Below are 26,208 nucleotides of genomic sequence, written 5' to 3'. Positions count from 1 at the left end.
CAGCTTGTTTTCGATGTGGACAGGAAGGGCATATTGCTCGGGATTGTCCGCAGATGACTTTTGCACCATCCCAGCAGATGAGTTCAGGCAGTGTGGTACAGCCAGTTGTACGGCCAGCAGCTCCAGTCATGCCTCAGACTAGTGGCAGAGGTAGAGGGAGAGGGGTAGCCTCTACTTCAGCAGCAGGTTCCCGAGGTGGAAATCCGGTAGCCCCAGCACGGATTTTCACAGTGACACAGGAGGAGGCTAACACGTCGAACACAGTGGTGTCAGGTAATCTCATCATTGGGTGTTCAGATGTGTATGCTTTGATGGACCCCGGTGCTTCTCATTCCTTTATTGCTTCGAGAGCCATAGAGAGGTTGGGTTTGATTAGTTCTGAGTTAGAGTATCCTCTCTGGGTCAGTGGACCTAGATGTGACCCATCAGTGGCAGTGTCAGTCTGTCGTTTCAGTCCAGTGTTCATAGAGGGTAGATGCCTTCCAGCTGACCTTGTGGTTCTAGACTTGACCGATTTTGATGTCATTCTAGGGATGGATTGGCTATCTGCATATAGTGCTACGTTGGACTATCGAGAAAAGCTAGTGAGTCTCAGAGACTAGGATGGGTCAGAGTGTGTCTTCAGAGGAGACAGGAGAGGTACACCCAGAGGTATGATTTCAGCCCTTCAGGCTCGTCGTTTGCTTAGGAGGGGTTGTCAGGGGTTTCTAGCTCATGTGAGAGAGCTAGACAGTCAGGTGAGGGAACCAGCCACAGTATCAGTAGTCCGAGAGTTTCTCGATGTGGTCCCAGATGATTTGCCAGGACTACCACCTGATAGGGAGATAGGGTTTGAAATTGAATTACTGCCAGGTACTAGACCTATCTCGATTCCTCCCTACAGGATGGCGCCAGCTGAGTTAACAGAGTTGAAAGCACAGTTGCAGGACTTGGTAGATAAGGGTTTCATCCGCCCTAGTACCTCACCTTGGGGTGCTCCAGTGCTCTTTGTCAGAAAGAAGGATGGATCCCTCAGACTTTGTATCGACTACAGACAGTTGAACAAGGTCACTATCAAGAATAGGTATCCCTTACCTCGGATTGATGATCTATTTGACCAGCTAGCTGGAGCAGGTTGTTTCTCGAAAATAGATCTGAGATCTGGGTATCATCAGTTGAGAGTCAGAGAGGCAGATGTGCCTAAGACAGCGTTCCGGACCAGATATGGGCATTATGAGTTCTTAGTGATGCCGTTCGGGTTGACTAACGCCCCTGCAGCATTTATGGATCTCATGAATAGAGTATTCAGTGAGTTTCTGGATCACTTTGTCATTGTGTTTATCAATGATATCTTAGTGTATTCCAGAGATACAGAGGAGCATGCCCAGCATCTGAGGATCATTTTGCAGACACTAAGAGAGCATGGTTTATATGCCAAGTTCTCGAAGTGTGAGTTTTGGTTGCGGAGCATTGCCTTCTTGGGACATGTGGTATCAGCAGAGGGTATTGAGGTAGACCCCAAGAAGATAGAGGCTGTAGCTAACTGGCCCAGACCCATGACAGTAACTGAGATTAAAAGCTTTCTGGGACTGGCAGGTTACTACAGGAGGTTCGTTCAGAACTTCTCAAAGATAGCAGCTCCTATGACCAAATTGACTCAGAAGAACCAGAAGTTTATCTGGTCAAACCAGTGTGAAGAGAGCTTTGAAGAGCTCAAAAGGAGATTGACAACAGCACCAGTGTTAGCTCTGCCTGTCAGTAATGAAGAGTTCACAGTGTTCTGTGATGCATCTCGAGTAGGCTTGGGTTGTGTATTGCTGCAGAATGATAGAGTAATAGCTTATGCTTCTAGACAGTTGAAGAAGCACGAGTTGAATTACCCTACCCATGACCTAGAGATGGCAGCAGTTATCTTTGCACTTAAGATGTGGCGGCATTACCTCTACGGGGTTAAATGCGAGATCTTCACCGATCACAAGAGTTTACAGTACATCTTAAGTCAGAGAGAGCTAAATTTGAGGCAGAGAAGGTGGGTCGAATTGCTCAGTGATTATGATTGTAAGATCCAGTATCATCCGGGTAAGGCGAATGTTGTCGCAGACGCCCTAAGCCGGAAGTCACTAGGCAGTTTATCCCATATAGCAGCAGAGCGGAGACCGGTTGTGATGGAGCTTTATAAGCTCTTTGACGAGGGATTACAGTTAGAGTTGGCTGGTACAGGTGCGTTGATAGCACAGATGAGAGTGACACCTGTGTTTCTGGAGCAGATAGCTCAAAGACAGCACGAGGACCCTGAATTGATGAAAATTGCCAGAACTGTTCAGTCAGGCAACAATGCAGAGTTTAGATTTGATAGCAAAGGGATCCTTCGCTATGGGAGTCGACTTTGTGTACCAGATAGGGGCAGTGTGAAGGAGGACATTATGAGGGAAGCTCATAATGCGAGGTATCGTGTTCACCCAGGAGCCACCAAGATGTATCAGGATCTGAAAAAGGTCTATTGGTGGCCAGCCATGAAGAAAGAAGTGGCGCAATTCGTGACAGCCTGTGAGGTTTGTCAGAGGGTGAAATTAGAGCATCAGAAACCAGCCGGAATGCTTAACCCATTACCGATTCCAGAGTGGAAATGGGAGAACATAGCCATGGATTTTGTAGTGGGTTTACCAGTAGCGTCCAACAGGATAGACTCGATATGGGTGATTGTGGACAGACTCACGAAATCTGCTCATTTTCTTCCAGTACGGAGTAACTATTTTGTGGATAAGTTGGCACAGGTCTATCTGAATGAGATAGTGAGATTACATGGAGTTCCAGTGTCTATAGTTTCAGACAGAGGACCTCAGTTTACCTCCCGCTTTTGGCGGAGTCTGCAAAGTGCAATGGGCACAAGGTTGGATTTTAGTACTGCTTTCCACCCACAGACTGATGGACAGTCAGAAAGGACCATCCAGACCATAGAGGATATGCTTCGCCTATGTGTGTTAGACTTTGGCGGTTCTTGGAGGCAGCATCTACCTTTGGTGGAGTTTGCCTATAATAACAGTCATCATGCGAGCATCGGGATGGCTCCTTATGACGCTTTGTATGGGAGGAAGTGCAGATCTCCTGTTTGTTGGGAAGAGGTAGGAGAGAAGGCTCTTGCAGGGCCAGAGTTAGTAGACATTACCAGTAGAATGGTGCCCATGATCAGAGAGAGAATCAGAACAGCTCAGAGTAGACAGAAAAGTTATGCAGACGTTCGCAGAAAGCAGTTAGAGTTTCAAGAAGGTAATTGGGTATTGCTGAAAGTGTCTCCAATGAAAGGAGTGGTTCGTTTTGGGAAGAAAGGTAAATTGGCTCCACGGTACATTGGACCCTTTGAGGTGTTGCGGAGGATCGGAAATGTGTCGTATAAGCTGGATTTACCTGCTTCTATGGAGAGGATTCACCCGGTATTTCATGTTTCTATGCTACGACAGTTTGTGTCAGATCCGAATCAGGTTCTGAGTGAGCCTGAGGTGGAGATTCATACGGATCTCACCTATATAGAGCAGCCAGTGCGGATTCTGGACACGCAGATCAGACAGCTAAGGAACAAGGAGATTCCAATGGTGAAAGTTCTATGGAACCACCATAACCTAGCAGAGTGCACATGGGAGACGCGGGAGTCTATGCTCCAGCAGTATCCATATTTGTTTTGAGGTTAGTTTCCTCCTTGTGTTTTGTTTTTGTATGTTTTCGGAACATCCGAGGACGAATGTTCTTAAGGAGGGGAGAATGTAATACCCGGCTAGAATCCGGCACCGGAAGTCCTGTTGTTTGGTGGACTCCGGGGTGTTGGGATTCTATATAAGGGTAGGAGTTATGGTTTCTATGTGTTATGAGGTGTTTTATGGTTTTACAGTTCTTTAGTTTTGAGTTTTGGAGTTGCAATGACCTAAGGCAGTTGAGCCAAGTTCGGCCGCCGAAAGTAAGTTCGGCCGCCGAAAGTGTTTGGCTTCCGAAGGGAAGTTCGGCCCCCGAAGGTTGCATGCGTGTGCATGTGATTGGGCAGCCGAAGCTGAGTTGGCTAGTGAGCTGAGTCATGTGTTTTGACAGATGTTGGCTTCAGATTCTTGCCATGAATTAGCCACGTCTTCTATGACTCATCTGCAAGTGTTTTGAGCAGCTCAGGCAGGAGTTTGCTCATTTACCACGTTTTGAAGGGTTTGAAGCAAAAAGTGAGTTTGAGAGAGAGTTTGCGAGTTTGAGAAGAGGTGATCCGTTTTCCCTTGGTCAGAGTGTTTAGCTTCTTGCTACAGGAGGTAAGTGATGCTTTTGACCATGGTTTTATGTGTTTTTGTGCAGGTTTTATGGAAGTTAAGGGAGAGAGATGCATGGTTAAGTGAGAAGTAGTGTTTTTGATGAGTTATGCATGTATATATGCTTATGTGTTATGTTTGTTTTGTTGTTTGGGGTATTAGCTAGTTTTGGACCCCTGTGATCATATACATGAGTATATGTATGGTGAGGAGGTGACGTTTGCATGGTTTGAGAAGTTGAAGGAAAGAAGGAGATGGGTTGCCGTTGAAGCTGAGTTCTGGATGAACTCAGGTTCGGCAGCCGAAAGTTCATTCGGCCGCCGAACCTCTTGCATGGTAGCTTCGGCTGCCACAGCTTGCCCCCGAGTGTTTTTGCATGTTCGGCTCTGTTTGGGGGATTCGGCCGCCGAAGGTGCCGCCGAAGGTGCTTGAGTTTCGTCTCTGGAGAGGACATTCGGCCGCCGAACCTGCCGCCGAAAGTGTTCTGTCCAGCTTTTCTTTTGCATGTTTTGCATGACGTTTAGAGAGAGTTTTAGGGGATTCTTGGGGAGTTTAAATAGAGTGAGTCATAAGCTAGTTTGGTCCCTCAGTTATGTCTTTATGTGTTTATACAGACCAGAGGAACCAGAGAGAGCAGCAGTGAGTCCTGCGCCAGAGGTTCAGAACCTGCAGAGTCAGTCAGTCCAGTTAGCCCGAGGTGAGTGGAACTAAACTTAATTCTTTTACTTGCACAATGGAATGTTTTAGCATATCTCATGCATCATGATTATGCCATAGGTTGAGTGCATTAGTAATCACGAATATGTTGCATTGCATTCTTATTTGGTGATGTGAGTAAATGCTGAATGATCCAATAGTCGCAGACAGGAAGTCCAGGAGCCTTTGACTACGCCCTGGCACGTATAGCAAAGACCAGGAGCCTTTGACTACGCCCTGGCAGGTATAGCAAAGTCCAGGAGCCTTTGACTACGCCCTGGCAATGGTAAGTTCACAGGTGTTATATACACATATACATATATGACAGGAAGACCAGGTGCTCGATTCTACGCCCTGGCACAGAGTTACTGGGACTATGTGGTGACAGGTTTACTCTTGATGTGGCTTGTCTGTGTTATGGTGCATTCCATGAGATCATATTTTACTGAGATGTTTTACTGTTCTACTCACTGGGCTATAGAGCTCATCCCACTCCCTTAACCCCAGTTTTGCAGGTTCAGTGTACAGTGTACAGGGACAGTCCAGCAGAGTACAGAAAAAGTAAAGAGATCTGTAATAGCTTAGAGTGGACATGTAATATTAAAGAGATGTAATAGTTGTTACTTGACCTAGACCTAGTGATGTATGTGTTGTACATGATCTGTATATGTATCTATGTTTTCCTGTATGTGACAACCAGGCTTAACAGGTATGAGTTAACCCATCTAGAGCAAGCTCTAGTCAGGGATACAGAGTACAGAGTACATGAGTACAGAGTACAGAGATAGTGCATGCACAGGTTAAGCCTTGGTTCAGCAAAGAGTTTTATTTCACAGAAAATGTATGATCATGTATGAGGTTGACAGGTACACAGAGAGTATAGCAGGCTTGCTACGGGTTCTGGCGGCCTTAAGCCGACCTGAATCCTAGCGCCGGTGACGGTCCATTTTGGGGTCGTTACACGAGAGGTCGAGGAGGTCGTCAGTGTGAGTCTTTGCAGAGTCAGTTCAGTATCTGCTAGAGGAGCAGATGTGAGTAGAACTAAACTTAATCTTTTATATTAAGAACTGGAATGCTGTAGCATAGTTGATAAAGCCAAAATTAGACCCATTTTCTATGTTTATATTTATGTCAATTTACACATTTTCTACCTAACTTTGTGGTTTTTGTCTTATTTTGTAGGAAATGGAGCAAAATGGTAATTTGGCTAAAATGGCCTTAATTCTGCCCAAAAGACAGCAAAAGAGAATAAGCATGGTTTGCCCAACTTGATTGCCCAAGCCAAGGAGAAGCTGAGATAAAGAGGAAAAAGTGATAAAGTATGCTATCCAGACTGTTTGCCCAAACAGCACTGGGCAAACAGCAAAGAAAGTCAGAAACAGAGCATATGCAGCCAACAGTGATCCCAGACAGCCTGTTTGCCCAAACAGCGACGGGCAAACAGCACCAGCAGGCAAAAAACCAGCAGAATCTGTCAAACTTGCTGACCAAGTCAACACGAATCCCCACGCACTCCAAACACGTGGGACAGCTCAGAAACACCTATTTACACCTCAGCACACTCTCCTACATATTCAGGAAGCCAAGAAATAAAAAGACAAGAATGCCCTCCAAGAATTCAAGACTAAATGGGAAAAAGAGTCCCAAACTAAAAAGGAAAATTAGGGCAGCCTCTTCACCTATAAAAAGGCATGCAAACCAGCAAAGAAGACATCCTGGAATTCGGGGGACTATCCTTGGATCAAGACACCTACGGCAGAAGCTGCACCAGCAGCTGCGCCCTTGCGCCAGCCCTTCTTCTTCCTTTTTCTTGTTTTCTTTCTTTTCTTTTATGTTAGTTTCAGCCATGAGTGGCTGAGGTGAAACTTTGGTTGTTCATGGATTGTGAGATCTGAACCTTTGTGTTAATCTTTTATTAATCAATATTTATGCAATTTTGTGCTTAATTAATTATTGCCTTGTTATCTTAATCAAATTGGCCTATTGATTATTGATTGCAAAGTTATAAATCTGTTTGTTTGGATAATTCTTAGTCCGTAATTGCTGGAATTGTTCACACACAAGAACACTTGGTGTAAAAAACCAACAAATTGCATAATCTAGCAATATCACCATGCTTATGGGTAGCTAGAATTAGGTCTCTCTTTCTCTTAATGCAATCAACAATTGTTTGTTGCCTATGGCCCAAGGACGTTCCTTGGCAATTTGTTGATTAGTGATTGATTAGAGGACGTTCTCTAATTGATCTAAGCTTAAGGAGGGATTTGGTTGGTGAGAAGCTTCTTCCACCTCCTAAACTAATTTATTGAACCTAATAAAAGAATCTTTTGTGTCAATGATCAATCCCAACAACTAAAGTGGATCCAATTCTTCAACTAGGCTTTTCTCATTATTGATTTCTCTTTACTTTATTACTTGCTTTACTTGCTTGCTTTCAATTCTAGTTTAGACATCAAATCTTCAAAACCCCCAATTTTACTTTTATTGTCTCTTTATTACTTGGTCTTGATAAGAAGAATAAATAGTATTGATTCCCTGTGGATACGATCCCTTTGCCACTGTCTACAAGTTGTTAAATTGTTGGTAACCAAAAGGGTTATTTTTGACCGGCCTCGACAACCGACTGTCAAAAATTGGCGCCGTTGCCGGGGAATCAATTTAACTAATCTATTTTTCTTTCATGACCAGGTCTGGACGCAAGGACATTCAACCTTACGATCCAGAAATTGAACGCACATCAAGGTAACTAAAGAAGAGGAACCAAGCCTCAAAAGTATCCACATCAATAGCTGCTGTCCAAACAGCCCCTGTTGAAGCCTCTACTGTCCAAACGAGGGACAGCACATACAAAATCTGCCATAACAGAACTTGGAATTGCTGTTCGAACAGAACCAGCAACATTCTTAATCACACCAAACCATTGCAGATCTGAATCATGGAGGAGGTAAGTACATCTAATCTCCCTTCTCAAATTCCTGACATAACCTCTATTGTGGAAAGATATGTCTTAGCTCTACAGGCTCGAAAACTTCAGCAATCCCAACCATGTAGGATATGTGCATATGTAGGACATCTAACCTCTGAATGTCCTACACTTTATGAGGATGACCAACAAGTAGATGCATTTGGAGGATACTATAGCCAGCCAAGACATGATCCCTACCTTGATACATACAATCCATATTGGGGAGACCATCCGAATTATGATTATGCTGGGGTTGACCACTACCAGAACGACCAAGGAAATCAAGCTCAACCAGCACCTCCAAATTTCAATGACACTCTTAATGAGGTAGTGAAGACTATGCAAATGATGCAACAGCAAATGGATCAAATGGCCACCTCGTTAAGTGCAATCATGTTGAGAAGAGAGCAAGAACTTCAAGATGTATGGGATGATGATGAAAGTCCCTAAGAAATAGAACCTGCTGCTGTCCAAACACCAGCAACTTCTGGAAGTGCCCCAACTGAACCAGAACCTGTTGATGGTTTAGACATCATTGATTATTGGAGCCAAGAAACTTTTGATATAAATCAAAATGATATGCTAACCAATGATTTTTGTAGGGAGGACAGCCAAGAAGATGAAAAGAGCCAAGTGGAGCTGCAACACACAGCAAAGGACTTCTGCCTAGAGCAGACAGACTGTTGTTTGCCCAAACAGACTGGGCAAACAAGCAAACAGGCGGCAGAACATGCAGATGACTGTTTGCCCAAACAACCCGCAAAGGCAGATCAGGCAAGCCTCTGTCTGCCCAAACAGGTTCAGCAGCCAACTGAGACAGAATGCAGACCACCCAAGTCAATTCAGCAAGAAAACCTCAGTTTGCCCACATCAGTTGCCCAAACGGCTGTGGCAGAACACTGTTCACCTGCAAAATCAGCAGAAAAGCAACCATCAAGTTACTGTTTACCCAAACCAGCTGTACAGAAAGAACAAAAAGATTGCAGTTTGCCCGAACAACAGCCAGCGAAGGAACATGAGGAAAGTTGTTGTTTGCCCAAACGGCATGAAAAAGGAGAATCCAACACAACCAGATTTCTGGCACAAGCAAGTTGCTGTTTGCCTGAACCACCAGCAGAGGAAAAGGAGGCAGAAGCTTGTTTGCCCAAACAAGCTATGCAGATTGTACAAGAAAATTGCTGTTTGCCCAAACAGCAAGCCAAGGCAGAATCCTGTTTGCCCAAACAGCAAGTCAAGACAGATTGCTGTTCGCCCAAACAGCAACATAAGGTAGAATTTATTTTGCCCGAATTCGATACTAAATTGCAGCTACCTATGGAGAAACATGCATTGGAGTTCCAAGTGCTGCCCAATCATCTCAAAAATGCAAACACAAGGGCCAGAAGTACACCTCACCTCAAAGAGGAGGAGCTAATCATGTTACTTCATGAGTACATGAAAGAAATAGGAGGGGTGATGACCAAATCCAAAGGCGCGCTACACTTCTTACTCAATGCAGTTGGGACCCTCTTCCCTCCCCCAATTACTTGAGCCTTGATCAAATGGAGAAGGTCCAGCCCGTGACCTTAAACAAGGGCGCACCACACAAACCACACCAAGGGAGTACTCAATTTTCTTTGAACTTTATTTTTCCAATACATGAGCTAGGTGTGGGGGTGCACATTTTTGAATTTTATTTTTAGTCATTTTTAGTTTTAGTTCGAATAGCCACATTTTTGCTTTCAGCTAATAAAAAAAAAAAAAAAAAAAAAAAAAAAAAACAGAGATATGTCATCGTTTGCCCAAACAGCATGGGCAAAACAACCAGGAGTGCAGAAATCCGTACCATAACCCACTTCCAGGTTTTTAGTTATCTTGCAGGTTAAAGTTGGATGACCAATCTGTTTGCCCACACAAGCTGGGCAAATAGCATAGATAACTCAGAAAAAGTTGGCACACTGTCTGCCCACACAGCAAGCTACCTGTTCGACCAGCTTGTTTGTCCACACGGCTGGGCAAACAACAAGCCTTCACACAGAATGCTGCAGAAATTCCACCTGTTCTAACAGCCTGTTTGCCCAAACTGACTGGGCCAACACCCAAGGCAGCAACAGCAACAAGGAAGAAATCCTAAACAGGGCAGTACTTTCTTCATCTTTATTCCATATTCTATTATGCCCTTCCCATAACAACTCTTCTTCTTCTCAAAACTTCTTGTTGCTGCACAAAATGGACAAAACCTTTGCATTTTCTGCTGTCCCACTGCATGACAGCATGTTTGGGCATCACACAAACAGCACTAGTGGGCCAACCAGCAGCATACCAAGCTGTTTGCCCACACAAGCTGGTCAAACACCTGCAGCAGGTCAGCAAGCAGCCTATATCAGTAGGCCTACCAACCAGCAGTCCACCACCAAACAACATATCTTGCCACCTGCACGCAGAGACAGCTAGTTCACCCAGCTGTTTGCCCAAACAGCACTGGGCAAACAGCCACACCAGGGAAGTACCAATTTTTCTTTTTGAACTTTAATTTTTCCATACATTGAGGACAATGCATGAGCTAGGTGTGGGGGGTGCACATCTCTGAATTTTGATGCTTCATGCATTCTTTTTGATTTCTTTTTAGTTCATTTATGCTTTAATTTTTAATTAGCACACATTAGGCAAAATTTTTTCATTTTTATGCTTTCAATAATACACACACAAGCACAACCAACCTTCTTCTTCTTTTTTTTGGTTTGCTTTACTCAAATACATAGGCTATGTTGGATGAGCCTTCTTTCCATGACCCCATTGATGTGATAACTCTTTAAACCTAAGTTGAATCACTTGTAGTGAGTTGCATTCATTTTTGGAAATTTCCTTTTGAATTGAATCCTTGAGCTTGCCATGGTGAAAAATATATTGATGACCCTCAATCGATTGAGAAAAAAATTAAATTTGTGTGAATGAACTTAATGTGACTTGATTTAGCAATTGGTGTTGATTTGCCCAAATCATTGAGAGAAAGAAAATTCAGCAAAGGCAAAGACCTCAAAAGCACAAATTGAAAATTGTTCTAATGGTCAAAAGACTATGAACAAGGCTAGTAGCCACTTGGATAGGTGATCAACTGAAAATCTAAACCTTCAAATCAAAAATAGGTTGGTGACCTTTCCAAGCAAGATCTAAAGTGCAAAAGCCTGAATAAAGTACTTCAAGGTAAGGGCAAGTCAATCCAAAAGCTAGAAAAAGTCTTAACATATAATGTGCATGATCTCTCTTGAGGAAAACAAATCCTAGCCATGGTAAGTAAAGGGAGACAAGGAAAAGAGGAAAGTAACCTTGGTGCATGCACACTTCACTACAATGCTTCAAAGTAGGGGTCTAGGGTATGAGCTTAAGTGGTAATAAGGATCAAGTGGAAAAAGAAGCTTGTTTGACTAAACCTATTTGCTTGAGGACAAGCAAAGGGCTAGGTGTGGGGGTATTTGATAAAGCCAAAATTAGACCCATTTTCTATGTTTATATTTATGTCAATTTACACATTTTCTACCTAACTTTGTGGTTTTTGTCTTATTTTGTAGGAAATGGAGCAAAATGGTAATTTGGCTAAAATGGCCTTAATTCTGCCCAAAAGACAGCAAAAGAGAATAAGCATGGTTTGCCCAACTTGATTGCCCAAGCCAAGGAGAAGCTGAGATAAAGAGGAAAAAGTGATAAAGTATGCTGTCCAAACTGTTTGCCCAAACAGCACTGGGCAAACAGCAAAGAAAGTCAGAAACAGAGCATATGCAGCCAACAGTGATCCCAGACAGCCTGTTTGCCCAAACAGCGACGGGCAAACAACACCAGCAGGCAAAAAACCAGCAGAATCTGTCAAACTTGCTGACCAAGTCAACACGAATCCCCACGCACTCCAAACACGTGGGACAGCTCAGAAACACCTATTTACACCTCAGCACACTCTCCTACATATTCAGGAAGCCAAGAAATAAAAAGACAAGAATGCCCTCCAAGAATTCAAGACTAAATGGGAAAAAGAGTCCCAAACTAAAAAGGAAAATTAGGGCAGCCTCTTCACCTATAAAAAGGCATGCAAACCAGCAAAGAAGACATCCTGGAATTCGGGGGACTATCCTTGGATCAAGACACCTACGGCAGAAGCTGCACCAGCAGCTGCGCCCTTGCGCCAGCCCTTCTTCTTCCTTTTTCTTGTTTTCTTTCTTTTCTTTTATGTTAGTTTCAGCCATGAGTGGCTGAAACCCTTTTGCTAGTTGAAGAATAAGGTGAAACTTTGGTTGTTCATGGATTGTGAGATCTGAACCTTTGTGTTAATCTTTTATTAATCAATATTTATGCAATTTTGTGCTTAATTAATTATTGCCTTGTTATCTTAATCAAATTGGCCTATTGATTATTGATTGCAAAGTTATAAATCTGTTTGTTTGGATAATTCTTAGTCCGTAATTGCTGGAATTGTTCACACACAAGAACACTTGGTGTAAAAAACCAACAAATTGCATAATCTAGCAATATCACCATGCTTATGGGTAGCTAGAATTAGGTCTCTCTTTCTCTTAATGCAATCAACAATTGTTTGTTGCCTATGGCCCAAGGACGTTCCTTGGCAATTTGTTGATTAGTGATTGATTAGAGGACGTTCTCTAATTGATCTAAGCTTAAGGAGGGATTTGGTTGGTGAGAAGCTTCTTCCACCTCCTAAACTAATTTATTGAACCTAATAAAAGAATCTTTTGTGTCAATGATCAATCCCAACAACTAAAGTGGATACAATTCTTCAACTAGGCTTTTCTCATTATTGATTTCTCTTTACTTTATTACTTGCTTTACTTGCTTGCTTTCAATTCTAGTTTAGACATCAAATCTTCAAAACCCCCAATTTTACTTTTATTGTCTCTTTATTTACTTGGTCTTGATAAGAAGAATAAATAGTATTGATTCCCTGTGGATACGATCCCTTTGCCACTGTCTACAAGTTGTTAAATTGTTGGTAACCAAAAGGGTTATTTTTGACCGGCCTCGACAACCGACTGTCAATAGTTCATGCATCATGGATGCCATGATATGTATTAGGGTGATTGCATTAGAATCACGACTATGGTGCATTACATTTTTATTGTTAGTGGGGATTGGACCAAGGCGACATCAATAGCCCACGATCTGTTATGGTAGTGAAAATCCTGTGTGAGTTCCTTCGGGAATCGGGTGCCGACAGAGGGAGTTTTGAGGTCATGTCTAATCCGAGATGTGAAATGTTTGTGTTGTGGCGCATTTCATGAAATTGTGTAATTAATGAACTGTTTTCAGTGTTTCTACTCACTGGGCTTTAGAAGCTCATCCCTTTCCCTTAATCCCCAGTTTTGCAGGTTCAGAGTAGCCAGGGGAAGTCAGCAGCCGCAGAGTGTTGGCTAGAAGATTGCATGTGCAATAGACTAGTGTGGACATGATGTAAATTAAAGACATATGATGTAAGAAATGTAATAGTTAGTAAGATAGTCTGTAAATGGTTAGTATGTGCTTTGCCTGGTGTATGTTTAGTCCCTTATGTATGCATGTCTCCTGTTTTACGTTTCATTATGAGAAATTAGTCGAACCAGGCTTAATAGATGTTGCGTTTCGAAAACTCCAGTGAAATATATAACTGTGAGGGAAGACAGGGTTTGATTCCCTTGACCCAAGACCAGACCGTAAGGGAAGACCGAGTTTGATTCCCGTGACTCTACGGACAGGATTACTGGTGTAAGCCCTGGGGGCTATTTCAGATCGGTATATCTGAAAGTTTTTAAGGTTAAGTCTGGTAGTTTTTAAAGAAAACTTTTCCAGTTGTCTGGGTATGTCGGATCATGTATGGGATTTTGTCAGATACTTGGAGTTTAGGTTAGGCGTGCTACAGGTTCTGGCGGCCTTAAGCCGACCTGGATCCTAGCACCGTGCAGTTTAGGCTGTTACAGAGCGGTACCGGTTTCTGGGCTGTTACAGATGGTATCAGAGCATAGGGCCTCCTAAGTACGATGTGTTGAGCATCTTTGTTCAAGGATTAGAGAGATCCCACATCGAAAAGAGGTTGGTTTAGAGGGTCATAGAAAGGCAAGCACAATAAGTTAAATCATGTCCATTAGGATAGGATGTTAAGTTGTGTTTTGCATGCTAATGTGAAATGCCATGAATATATGCATGTGCATAAATGTTCTGTTATGTATGCATGTATATGTTGTAAGTTCATGTGTTTCATATGAACTATATGTGTGCTAATGTTTGTTTCTTTGTGTGTTGTTCTTCAGGAGAGCTAAGATGAGTGGTGCTAGTCAATCTGTGGACTCAGATCCGTCTGAAGGGTCTTTTGATGAAAATAGAAAAGGAATGAATCTAAGGAGAATGTCTAGAGATAGGAGAGAACTAGAATCAGAGGTGCAGAGAAGAGATGTTGGTCTGCAGGTGAATATGGATGAAGAGTCTTTAGAAGATGTTCAGACCAAGGATTCCAAAATTTCTGGTTCAGGGGAAAATGATCCTTCCATTTGGAGTACAGCTACTTGGAAAGGAGTGAAATGGGGGAGAGCCAGTAAGAAAGGAAATAGAGGTCTAAGACGGCCAAGAAAGAATAATATAGGGAATTTTGGTGCTGGTCCGAGTTTTGATATAGATAGACCAAAATGTGAGAGGTGTGGAAGGTTGCATAAGGGAGTCTGTCTTGCAGGGACAACAGTATGTTTTAGGTGTGGTCAAAAGGGGCATATAGTACGTGAGTGTCCTACTGCGCCATGGATGGCTCAGTCCCAGCGGACATTTTCAGGTAGAGCTGTTCAGCAGGAGGCAGCCACATCAGACTCAGTGGTGCCAGGTATGCTCATTTTGAGAGTTTTGATGTACATGTTCTTATGAACCTTAGTAGAATGTCAGTTGATGTGAGAATAGTAAAGTGTAGCAGAGTAAAAGGAAGTAAGATAGAGCAGAAAAGAAAGTAAGATAGATCAGAGTAAGTGAACTAAAGCAGAGTAAAGGAAAAGAGAAGAGTAAAAGTAAGAGTAAAAAAAGGAGGAAGAATAAGCTCAGAAAGAGGTTAGCGCCAGTCTGGGATTAGATGGTATTTGAGGCAGAGGAAAGGGTCAGCCTTTTCTTTAAAGCGTTCCCGAGGAAAGTTCCGTTAGCTATAGCACAGATTTTCACCCTGACTCAGTAGGAGGCTAACACATCGAACACGGTGACGTCAGGTACGTTCACTTGGGAGTGTTCGGATGTGTGTGTTGTTGGTTTAGACCCTAGTATTTCGCTTTCCCCGTTGTTAGTGAGCCGTTGATATGATGGGTTTGATGACTTCTGGGCTTAGAGTATTTTCTTTGGGTCAGTAGACCTGCGTATGATCCATCTGAGGCAGAGTTAGTCAGTTTAGTTTAGAGTTTGTGGTAAGTAGGCGCTATCCAGCTGACCTTATGGTTCTAGATTTGACTGTGTGATGTCATTCTAGGGTGGATTGGCGAGCTACTCATAGTACTACCTGTGTCAACAGAGACAAGGTAGGAGAGTTCAGAGTGCTGGATGGATCAGAGGTAGTCCTTGGAGGGGACAGAGTATAGGTCCCTAGAAGTTAATGTCAACCCTGCAGGCTCATAGTTACTCAGGAAAGGTTATCAGAGGGTTCTAGCTCTTGTAAGCGACTTAGTCAGGACAGGGAATCAATCTCAGTGTCCGTTACTAGTAAGTTCTAGATGTTTCCCAGACGAGCTGTCAGGTTTATCATTTGTTAGGAAGTTAGAGTTTGGAATAGGAGTGGTGTCTGGACGCAGAACCATTTCTTTCCTTCCCTTACAAGATGGCACCTGCAGAGAGAGAGAGTAGTCAGAGTAGTGTAGAGGCTTGGTAGATAAAGGTTTTATCCGACCTAGTACCTCACCCTGAAATGTTCCAGTGTTGTTATGGGAAACGAAGGATGGATCCTTGCGACTTGTTGTGACTATACGCAGTTAACAAGATCACTACTAAGAATAGGTATTCCCAGTTAAGGTTGATAATGTCTTAAAACAGCTAGTAGGACCTGATTGTAGTCCTAATGAGATCAACAATTCGGGTATACCTATTGCAGATAATAATAAAAAAAAAAGAAGAAGTTGGTTGGTTCGGAAGAAGAAAAAAAAAAAAAGGGTAAGGATCAGAGTGCGCAGCGGAAGCGGTGGAGTTTAGGAGTAAGTTGAGGTTTTGATTGCTTATTTGTTTGTTTTTGTTTTACATTCGAGGACGAATGTTTTTTAAAGGAGGGAAGAATGTAATACCCGGCTAGATCAGACATTGGAATTCTTACCGTCCGGTGCAATTCGAGGATGTCAGAGGTTTCTAGAAGGGTAAGAGAAAGGTTTTCTAAAATGTTTTTAAGTATTTTAAAGGTTTAGTATGGAATAGGATTGAGTTTTGAAGAGAAAAGACTATGGGGACATTTGCCAGGTTCGGCCGCCGAAGATAATGTTCGGCCGCCGAAAGTGCTTTAGATTGGGCCCCCGAAGTTGATGTTCGGCCGCCGAACGTTGCATGGTTGTGCATGCAGTTTCGGCTGCCGAAGCTGAGTCGGACAGCCAGCTATAAAGCGCCTCCAGTCGATAAAATGGACAAGTGTTGCTTTTAGGACACAGACAGAGGTGAGGCCACGTCCTTCATGAGTCATCTTCATGATTTTATCAAAGCTTGTAATGTTTTAAAGTGTTTTGTTGTGGTTTGAAGGTTTTGGGTTAAAAAGCTAAGGTTTGAGGTTTGAAGAGTGTGAACGGGAGTTGCTCTATATTTATGAGTTCAGATCGTTCAGCTTCTTGTTATAAAGAGGTAAGTGAAGATTCTGAGCTTCTGTTGAGGATTTATAGAGGTTTTGTGAAGGTTTTTGGGTAGATATGCATGTTTAGGTTTAAAAATATGTTTTTGCTGTTTTGATGATGCAAGCATGTTTATGTGTTATGTGTGTTGTTTTGTTGGGGTTTATAAGTAGTTTTGGACCCCTTTTTGCATATACTTGAGTATATGTGTGTTGAGGAGTTGAAGTATGCATGTTTTGAGAGGTGGAAGTGGATTGAGGAGCTAGGTTGCCTTCGGGGTTGAGTTCGGGATGAACTCAGGTTCGGCAACCGAAGGTGCATTCGGCCGCCGAACCCCTTGAGAGGTGGCTTTGGCTGCCACAGTTCACCCCCGAGAGTTTTGAGTTTCGGCTCTGGAAAGGGGATTCGGCCGCCGAAGGTGTCGCCGAAGGTTAGAGACTTTCATCTCTGGAGTGTGTTTCAGCCCCCGAACCTTGCCCCCGAAAGGGTTCGGCAGCCGAAAGAAGAGATTCGACCGCCGAAGGTGCATGAGTTTCGGCTCTGGAGAGGACATTCGGCCGCCGAACCTGCCGCCGAAAGTGTCCTGTCCAGCTTTCTTTTGCATGCTTTATGTGATTGTTCTAAGAGCTTTTAGAGGGGTTTTAGGGAGTTTATTAAGAGTTGTTTATGAGTTGTTCAGAGTATGTTTGACACCTCATTCGAGTCCATTTGTGTAGGATTGGACCTGAGAGGTCGAGGAGGTCATCAGTGTTAGTCTTTGCAGAGTCAGTTCAGTATCTGCTAGAGGAGTAGATGTGAGTAGAACTAAACTTAATCTTTTATATTAAGAACTAGAATGCTGTAGCATAGTTCATGCATCATGGATGCCATGATATGTATTAGGGTGATTGCATTAGAATCACGACTATGGTGCATTACATTTTTATTGTTAGTGGGGATTGGACCAAGGCGACATCAATAGCCCACGATCTGTCATGGTAGTGAAAATCCTGTGTGAGTTCCTTCGGGAATCGGGTGCCGACAGAGGGAGTTTTGAGGCCATGTCTAATCCGAGATGTGAAATGTTTGTGTTGTGGCGCATTTCATGAAAGTGTGTAATTAATGAACTGTTTTCAGTGTTTCTACTCACTGGGCTTTAGAAGCTCATCCCTTTCCCTTAATCTCCAGTTTTGCAGGTTTAGAGTAGCCAGGGGAAGCCAGCAGCCGCAGAGTGTTGGCTAGAAGATTGCATGTGCAATAGACTAGTGTGGACATGATGTAAATTAAAGACATATGATGTAAGAAATGTAATAGTTAGTAAGATAGTCTGTAAATGGTTAGTATGTGCTTTGCCTGGTGTATGTTTAGTCCCTTGTGTATGCATGTCTCCTGTTTTACGTTTCTTTATGAGAAATGAGTCGAACTAGGCTTAATAGATGTTGTGTTTCGAAAACTCCAGTGAAATATATAATTGTGAGGGAAGACAGGGTTTGATTCCCTTGACCCAAGGCCAGACCGTAAGGGAAGACCGGGTTTGATTCCCGTGACTCTACGGACAGGATTACTGGTGTAAGCCCTGGGGGCTATTTCAGATCGGTATATCTGAAAGTTTTTAAGGTTAAGTCTGGTAGTTTTTAAAGAAAACTTTTCCAATTGTCTGGGTATGCCGGATCATGTATGGGATTTTGTCAGATACTTGGAGTTTAGGTTAGGCTTGCTAGGGGTTCTGGCGGCCTTAAGCCGACCTGGATCCTAGCGCCGAGCAGTTTGGGCCGTTACAGAGAGGTACCGGTTTCTGGGCTGTTACAATTGCAGTCAAGCCAAGAGCAACACCTTTCAGAATCAGAAGAATGTAAGAACAACCTACTTGAACAAATCTTCCTTGCTCAATCTGATGAACCATGGTACGCAGACATGGTGAACTACTTGGCCACAGGTATTTTACCTTCTGACATGCCAAAGCACAACAAGGATAAGATAAAGAAAGATGCCAAATACTATGTTTGGGATGAGCCATATCTGTGGAAACATTGTGCTGATCAAATGATAAGGAGATGTATTCCTGACCAAGAAATAGCTTCTGTGCTTACTTTCTGCCATTCATATAGTTGTGGTGGACACTTTGGTCCAAGAAAAACTGCTCATAAGATACTTGAAAGTGGCCCATAATGTTTCGAGATGCTTTTCTGTTTTGCAGATCATGCACTAGGTGTCAACAGATTGGAAATCTGAGGAAAAGAAATCAAATACCACAAAACCCCATCATGGTCTGTGAGGTATTTGATGTTTGGGGCATAGACTTCATAGGCCCATTCTCACCATCCTTTGGATACACTTACATCATCCTTGCAGTGGATTATGTGTCCAAGTGGGTAGAAGCTAGAGCAACTAAGTTTGATGATGCCAAGGCAGTAGTAGACTTTGTGAAGATCAACATCTTTGCCAGACATGGAGTACCTGATAGAACATATTTTAGTCCTTTTTATCTTGATATTAATGATGATTATTTACATGATTTCTGCTTAATTTAGTGTTCTTGGCATTGTTTTGCAGAAAATGGTGTAAAAGGACACTTTGGAGAAAATACCCCTAAAACTGCCTTATTTGGAGCAAAGGAGAGCAAGCCTGCCAAGTTGAAATCAAGTCAAGCTAAATATGGAAAGTTCTAAATAAGGAAAGTGGCAAAGAAGGAAAGAACATTCAGCCAAAGCAATTTGAAATTCGAATTTCAAATCAGCAAGTTGCCTTTTCCTTATTCTAGAAGCCACATCTCAAGCTGCCATAATTGAAGAGCCAAAGAAGGAAAGTATTTTAAAATTCAAATCTCCAAGATTCATATTCAGATATTGGATTTCAAGATCCCCCTTATTAAGGAAAGAAAATCCAAAGATCACATGTTTCCTACTTAGTGCTATGCACATTCAAATTTCCAAAGGAGGCTCCACCTTCCTCTTTAGTGAATGGGCAGCCTCCAAAAACGTGGGCAGCCTCTTGGACACACCTTGGGCAGTATCTTGAGACCTTGGACAGTAATTAAAAGACCAAAGAGCCCCCCACTTGCAATTCAAGACATGCTCCACGTTTTTCCCTTCACACATGCACATAAAAGGCACATGTTGGACCAAGGGCACTTTGGGCAGCCTCTAAAAGACTCATGGATTGCCATGAAACCCTAGGCAGCCTCCCAAGACATATTTAAAGCCTTCAAGAAGCCTAGAAGAGGTGGAATTCAACTCCCAAATTCGGCCAAGCAAGGGCAGCCACACTCCAAGGGGCTTCTCCCCTCAATTTCGGTTCTTCTTTCTTCTTTTCTTTAATTTTCTGTTTTGGTTCAGCCATGAGTGGCTGAAACCTTCATTCTAGTTGAAGTTTGGTTGAAACTAAGGTTGTTTAAAGGGTTGTGAGATCTGAACAGAAACTTTTGTCTTTGATTTTATTCAATATTCATGCAATTGATGCTTAATTCTAAGATTGCTTTGTTGTTTTGATCAAATTGGCCACTTGATTCTTGTTTGCAAAGTTAATTGATTGTTGGATTAGGATATTTGTTATTCCGTAATTGCTGGAAATATTCTGTCCATAGAACACTTGATGTAAAAACCAAGGAATTGCATGATCTAACATCATCTCATGCGTTTGAGTAGTTAGGGTTTGGATCTTTCTTGTTCTTCATGCAATTGGCAATTGTTTTGATGCCTATGGCCCAAGGACGTTCCTTGGCAATTTGTTGATTAGTAATTGATTAGAGGACGTTCCCTAATCAGTTTGTTCATAAGGAAAGACATGGTGGTGAAAAGCGTCTTCCACCCCCATAACCAACCTATTGAATCAATCAAGATAATCATGTTTCAATGATCAACCCAAACAACCAAAGTGGATCCATATCTTCAACTAGACTTTTCTCATATTGATTTCTTGTTTTATTTTGATTATTTGCTGTTTTAATTGCTTTCAATAGTTGTTAATCAAATCATCTCAAAACCCCCCCTTTTTACTTTCCTTGCATTTTACTTTTGTTCTATTTGCAATTACTTGCTTTCAATTGTGTTTCCAATTAGTTTTCTTGGTCTTGATTGAGATAAATAAATAGGTAATCGATTCTCTGTGGATTCGATCCTTCACCACTATCTGCATTTGTAAATTATTGATAACTAAGAAGGTTATTTTTGACCGGTTTCGACAACCGCACTGTCAGTACCAAAGGCAATCATCAGTGATAGAGGGACCCATTTTTGCAATAGGATAGTGGAAAGCCTTCTCAGAAAACACAACGTCATACATAGGACATCCACAGCCTACCACCCTCAAACAAATGGGCAAGCTAAAGTGTCCAATAGAGAAATCAAGGCCATCCTTGAAAAGACAGTGTCTCCTAACCAAAAGGACTTGAGTACAAGATTAGAAGATGCTCTATGGGCCTACAGAACAACCTACAAGACTCCCATAGGTATGTCTCCTTACAGACTGGTCTATGGAAAAGCTTATCACCTTCCAGTTGAACTTGAGCACAAGGCCTATTGGGCTGTAAAGAATTGCAACATGGACCTCAAAGAAGCTGGACAACATCGCAAGCTACAACTGCAAGAGCTAGAGGAAATAAGACGAGATGCATATGAGAATTCTTGGAACTACAAAACAAAAACCAAAGCCTCCCATGACAGCGATCTTTCAAGAAAACAATTTGAGGTTGGTGATAAGGTTTTACTCTTTGACTCTCGTTTGAAATTATTTCTAGGAAAGCTATGGTCTAGGTGGATTGGACCATTCATTGTAGAACATGCTTATCCCCATGGAGCTGTAGACTGGAAAAATCTTCAAGGTGAATGGACATCGTCTGAAGCCATACTTTGAAGGATTCGCAGTACAAGTGGTGGAAGAAATTCCACTACAACATCCTTCAGCCTAAGCAAATCGCAACATGCACCTTACACCCCAGGGGAGTACTCAGTTTTCTTTGTTTTTTTATATTTCTTATAAATTGAGGACAATGCATGATTTAAGTGTGGGGGTGCATATCTCTTCTTCTTCTCCCTTTTCCCTTTTCTCTTCTTCTTTTCTCTTCTGATTGCGCAAACTTCTTCCTTTCCTTTTAGTTTTGCATTTCTTTCAGTTTCTTTAGCCACAGTGTTGAAATTTTTATTTTCATTTTAGTTTGTTTTTGCTTTCAATAAAACACACACAACCACAACCTTCTTCTTCTTTTTGTTTTGCTCTACTCAAACTGATGAACTATGTTGGATGAGTTTTTCTTTCTATGACCCCATTGATGTGATAACTCTTTAAACTTATGTTGAATCAATTGCAGTGAGTTATATTCATGTTTGAGAATTACCTTTTGAATTGAATCTTTGAGTTTGCCATGCTGAAAAATATATTGTTGACACTCATTAGAGAGAATAAATTTAAATTGTGTGAATGAACTTAACATGACTTGATTTAGCAATTGGTGTTGATTTGCCCAAATCATTGAGAGAAAGAAATTCACAAAGGCTTAGACTTCAAAAGCACAAATCAAAAAAATGTTCCAATGGTCAAAGGACTATGAACAGAGCTAGTAGCCACTTGGATAGGTGACCAACATAGTAACTGGGGGTAGGTATCACCAATATGTACCTTCACGTCAAAAGGTTGGTGACTTGTTCAAACAAAATTAAAAGTGCAAAAAGCTGAATGAAGTACTTCAAGGTAAGGGCAAGTCACTCTGAAAGCTAGAAAAAGTCTTATCTGAACAAATAATATGTGCATGTATGATCTCTCTCTTGAGTAAAACAAATCCTAGACATGGTAAGCAAAGGGAAACAAGGAAAGAAGGTGAGTAATCTTCATGCATATATTCTTCACTGCAATGATTCAAAATAGGTGTCTAGAGTAAGAGCTTAGGTGGAAATAAGGATCTAGAGCAAAGAAAGCCTATTTGACTATGTTTATTTGCTTGAGGACAAGCAAAAGGCTAAGTGTGGAGGTATTTGATAGAGCATATTTTAGTCCATATTATCATGATCTTATTGATGTTTATTTACACCTTTTCTACCTAATTTGTGGTTTTAATCATGTTTTGTAGATATTAGGTGTAAAGAGACAATCTGGAGAAAATACTCTTAAAAATGCCAAAAAGTGCCAAATCTGGAAAAGCCACCTTCGGAAGCACCTTCGGCGGCCGAAAACCCTGTCCAGATCCGAAACTCAACCATCTTCAGAAGCACCTTCGGCAGCCGAAAGCCTCGTCCAGAACCGAAAGTCAGCCATCTTCGGCGGCACCTTCGGCGACCGAAAGCCCCGTCCAGAGCCGAAAGTCCCACTTCCGGAAGCAAGCTTAGGCAGCCGAAAATCTTCCTAAATTGCCTCCTCCTTATTTAGGAAGTCAAATCTTGAAGATCACATGCTTTCCACTTCATGCCATGCACATTCAAAATTCAAAAGGAAGCTCGACCTTCCTCTTTAGTGCATGGGTGGCAAGAATAATGTGAAGAAGACTTCTTGGACACACTAGGACAATATCTCAAAGATCTTGGACAGCAACTAAAAGACCAAAAAGCCCCTCCCTTGCAACTTCACACATGAAGAAGATACATATTAGACCAAGGGCACTTTGGGCAACCTCCAAAAGATGCATGGACATTCAAGAAACCCTAGGCAGCTTCTCAAAACATATTTAAACACCTTATGAAGACAAGAAGAGGCAAGATTTCAATCTCCCAACCTCTCCAAGGTTCGGCCACCGATCTCCACAAGGCTTTGCCTCCGCCGGTTCCTCTTCCTTCTTCTTTTCTTTAATTTTCTATTTTGGTTCAGCCATGAGTGGCTGAAACCCTTAATTCTAGTTGAAGTTTGGTTGAAACTAAGGTTGTTTTATGGGTTGTGAGATCTGAACATAAACTATTTGTCTTTGATTAGTTCAATATTCATGCAATTGTGTGCTTAAATCTAAGATTCCTTTGTTGTTTTGATCAAATTGGCCACTTGATTCTTGATTGCAAAGTTAATTGATTGTTAGTTGGGATATTTATTAGTCCGTAATTGCTGGAAATATTCTGACCTAAGAACACTTGGTGTAAAAACTAAGGAATTGCATGATCTAGCATCATCTTCATGCATTTGGAGTAGCTAGGATTGGATCTCTCTAATTCTTTATGCAATTGACAATTGTTTTGATGCCTAAGGCCCAAGGACGTTCCTTGGCAATTTGTTAATTAGTAATTGATTAGAGGACGTTCCCTAATTGATTTAATCATAAGGAGAGACATGGTGGTGAGAAGCGTTTTCCATCCCCATAACTAATCTATTGAATGAATCAAGAGAACTTGTGTTTCAATGATCAATCCAAACAACCAAGATGAATCCATATCTTCAACTATACCTTTCTCATATTGATTTCTTCTTTTATTTTAATTACTTGCTGTTTTAATTGCTTTCAATAGTTGTTAGTCAAATCAATCTCAAAACCCCCCTTTTTACTTTATTGCACTTTACTTTTGTTCCGCTTTCAATTCCTTGCTTTCAATTGTGCTTTCAGTTGATTCTCTTGATCTTGTTGGGAAAAATAGATAAGTATTCAATTCTCTGTGGATTCGATCCTTTCACCACTATTTGTAGTTGTAAGATTGTTGATAACCAGAAAGGTTATTTTTTACCGGCTTCGACAACCGCGAGTCATGAACCTAAGGCTCTGATACCACTCTGTAACGATCCAAAAATCAGACTGCTACCGGCGCTAGGATTCAGATCAACTTAAGATCGTCGGAGCCCGTAGCAAACCTACTATACAACTTGCTATACCTGATAAAATCCCATGTATGATCACATGATTTAACCAAAAATAAATATTTCATGAACCAAGGCTCAATCTGTGCATGTATCGAGCTGAAAACATAAAAACCCATACTAGAGTCCTCATCAAATGCTCCAGTATGGTCAACAAAACATGCCTCAAGCTCAATTCAAACATAACTCATAATTAAAACTTTTACATAAGGATCATGCAAACCGGGATTACAAGGACAAAAACTAAGGCAAAGCACAATTCTAAAACCATAAAATAATACATGTCCACATTTATACTATTACAAAAGACTAAACTAGCAACTCAGCCGACTTTCCTAAGCTAACTCTGATCCTGCAAACTTGGGGTTAGGGGAAAGGGATAAGCTACAAGAGCCTAGTGAGTAGAACATAAAAATAGTTCAATAAACATATGATTGTATGAAATGTGTCACAATACAAATAATTCACATCAAGATGGATTTGTCACCAGTAACCCTCTATAAATTTCAATAGTGCCTGGCCCACGACGGGTGCTCCTCAGGACTTCCTCTTAAACATAACATAACATAACATATCCATAATGCCAGGGGCATAGAATGGATACCGACTTAAACTTTCTATTACATATTGCCAGGAGCGTAGAATGGGTCCCGACCTGGACTTCTGTATCCATCATGGCATACTCGAGGGCTAGAGGTTCATCCAACATCCATCCACAACAACAACTAAAATATGCAATGCATCATATTCGTGAATTCTAATGCAACAACCTAATTACATATACATGGCATTCGTAATGCATGAGCATGCTTAAAAGTTTAATTTCGTTAAAATAATAGATCGGTTCAGTTCTACTCACCTCTGGTTGACGCTTGCCTAAAACTGACGTAGTTATCTCACTGCAGGCCTCTACGGTCTCCCAAGTCTGATCCTACACAGATGGACTCAAATGAGGGACCAAACATAACTTTTACAAAACTCTAAATAACCCCCCAAGAACCTCTAAAAACATACCAAAACATACATAAAAAACAAACAAAAGAAGACTGGGTAGGGGACTTTCTAGGGCAGGTTCAGCGGCCGAAGGTCCCTCACAAATTCGAAAGTCCAAACTTTCGAGGGTAGATTCGGCGGCTTAAGGCTGGGCAGGTTCGACGGTTAAAACCTTCGTAGGCAGGTTAGGCGGAAAAAGGCTGCCTCCACAAGCAGGTTCGATGGCCGAACCTGGGTTCTCCAGCAAGGCAAAACCCGATTTTGCCCTAACATGTAGCCTCCAAACACAAACCAAATGCACATGCAAAACCCCAACAGCTACCAAACATGCTTAACACACATAAAGGACCTCAAAACTTGCCCTAAACTCAAATATGCATCACAGATTCTCAAGACACAAACATTTCTCATCAAAACTAAAATAAACCTTAAACTTTTTGGATAAACAAACATGCATGCCCCAAAAACTTGTAAAACTTGGTTTTAAAAAACTTCAGAGAACATAGAAGAAGCAAGGATCAACTTACCTCTTGAAGAAAACAGAACACACAGCAAAAACCACTTGAAGGAAGAGGGGAAAAAGCTTTCCGAAGGTCTCCAAAGTTAAGACTTGAAGTTCCACTTTGAATCTTCAACAATAAGGTAAAACTTGTGAATTCTTCAAGGATTTAAAGCAAAAACTCGACAAGAACAGCAAGAACAGGACATGGATTATTGATAGAGCATATTTTAGCCCATTTTATCATGTTATTCTTGATGTCTATTTACACCATTT

This window comes from Manihot esculenta, chromosome 16 (genome assembly GCF_001659605.2).
Source record: "Manihot esculenta cultivar AM560-2 chromosome 16, M.esculenta_v8, whole genome shotgun sequence".
Classification (NCBI taxonomy): Eukaryota; Viridiplantae; Streptophyta; class Magnoliopsida; order Malpighiales; family Euphorbiaceae; genus Manihot; species Manihot esculenta.
The sequence above is the reverse complement of the archived record's forward strand: the minus strand, read 5'-3'. Positions refer to the sequence as shown.